This window comes from Helianthus annuus, chromosome 4, assembly GCF_002127325.2.
Source record: "Helianthus annuus cultivar XRQ/B chromosome 4, HanXRQr2.0-SUNRISE, whole genome shotgun sequence".
Taxonomy (NCBI): domain Eukaryota; kingdom Viridiplantae; phylum Streptophyta; class Magnoliopsida; order Asterales; family Asteraceae; genus Helianthus; species Helianthus annuus.
Genome location: NC_035436.2, coordinates 152010247 through 152012314, shown reverse-complemented (window position 1 = coordinate 152012314; position 2068 = coordinate 152010247). Strand labels below are relative to the sequence as shown.

Genomic DNA, 2068 nt, shown 5'->3' with positions numbered 1-2068 from the left:
ACTGGGTTATCCGCTCACTGTGCTAACTGTGCTTTTGTGCATCAAGTTTGTCACTATTGTTTGTGTGTAATAAATGGAGTGGCAGTAATAAAGTATGATGCATGAGTATGTATGTATTAGAAAACAGAAGGCAGTTTATTCATAATTGTAATCAAGCACAGTAATTAAGCACTAATTAAATATTAATTAATTTGTACAGATACCTGGATTTGTGGGTTGTCACACTATGAATAAGTGAGCATTAATAGTTCAGAACTTTGGAGTCCACATCTATATATTTTTGTTGGAAGATAATTAATAGGGTGTTATTACAAGGTCAGCGCTCTTTTTCAGTCGTGCTTTGTTTCATTTCAAAGTATTTATCATGTGTCTTGTGTGTTGTTGATTAAGGTACTTCCCTTTTGAACAGTGATTTTGATCGTGGTTTGTTTTGATTGACTTATTTGGGAGGTCATCATCCCCTTTAAGACACGTATCTTCCCTTTTCATCTCATTTTTAAACCTCAGAGGAAGAGAGAGAAAGAAAAAAAAAGGAGAGAGAACGGCGGTGACCGGAGGATCACACCATCACACCAGATTCTGGCGCGACAACGACCCAATTGACGGAGTGATAACTAAGGGTTTAAGATAGGGATAGGTTGTGTAAAAGACCATGACGAGAGTTAGCATTCCGACCAAGTTAGACCAGATCCCGATAAGATCCAAACCCATCTGCATGTTTCATTCTTTGTTAGATCGGTTCAAAACGGGTCTTGAAAGGATCATATATGTTGATTCCGTGAACACAAGTGTTCTGTTGAAGGTACGGCTAGGGTTCTAGGGAGCAGTGCCGGCAAGGAGAGCCAGGTGAAGATCCGGTAAGTAGATTGAAGTATGTACAGGAGTTCTTCAAGTGAATCGTTAACTCTCTAGGCCGACTGTACATATTAGGTAAGCCACGAACTACTTCCGGGCACATATGTGAATTCCGGTTATGTAATCAGGTTTAAATGTGTGGAAACGGTGACGAGGAGTAGGGCACCGTTGGAATTAGGGGCTGTTTATGTCAAATCGGTGACAGGTTGTGAAATTCTGGTTACACCCGTTTGGAACACCGACAGAGGTGTAGTGTTCACAGTTCTGAGGTAAAGCATGGTGATTTGGCTTGGTGAAGATTTGAAGTTGTTGAGGTCGTTTTCGGTAATGGGTGATGGGAGTCAAGAATAGGTCTCAACTGACTTGACTCGGTCAACACAGAAACTGAGGTCAGAACCCGTTAAATGATGGAAGTTCCAGTGGCCTCTTCTATGTTTTGATGTTTGGTTTTGAACATAGGTTTGGGTTGAAGATGATTGAGAAACAAGGATATGGAAATAGATGAGGGCTTGGATGATGATCAGGCCATCAATCCAAATTGCAAATGGTCAACGGGTCGAGTCTGATACAATTAACACGTGTAAGGTATATCACGAACATGAACTACTTGAATATACGATTAATTTTGAATGTTTGATTATATAGTTATGTTTAAAGTGTGTTAGTTTTTCAGTTTTAGCATTATGGATGTGGGTCTGATAAAATTAACATGAGTGAGGTATATCGCGAACCTGAACTATTTGAATATACAATTAATTTTGAATCTTTGATTATATAGTGATGTTTAAAGTGAGTTTTTTTTTTGTTTTATCATTATGGATATGGTTTTTTAATGACTTTTGTTCATTAAATTATAAATATAGGAATGGATAATCACAATTAGCCGAAGAAGAGGCTGATAAACAATCGTCCATTGACAAGGGGAACGATTTCCTTAGCAATGTGATTGTTACAAAGGTGAGTTTATGTCTACAGTGGACAAGCTTCACGTGGGTGAAGTCCTAATTGGACGTCCGAATTTACGGACTTGGAACTGACAGTGGTGGTGGTGGCCATGGATAAAAAATATATATGGTCAAACAAAAGGAGATGCTATGAGGATATGAAACAACCATTTATTGGTATTTGTATAACAATAATAATAGTAATAATGATAAAGAGAACTGATGCTATTTTAAATCGTGTTTGGAATTGTTTTTCAGTGATGAAAGTT

General features: G+C 37.9%; 1 long non-coding RNA gene across 1 annotated transcript; it reads left to right on the top strand.

Moving 5' to 3' along the window:
* Nucleotides 1–674: 674 nt before the first annotated feature.
* On the top strand, nt 675–1641 carry LOC110934904. Its single transcript, XR_002588718.2, has 3 exons — nt 675–1244; nt 1315–1440; nt 1529–1641. It is a non-coding gene; the product is annotated as an uncharacterized LOC110934904 (long non-coding RNA).
* Nucleotides 1642–2068: the final 427 nt, after the last annotated feature.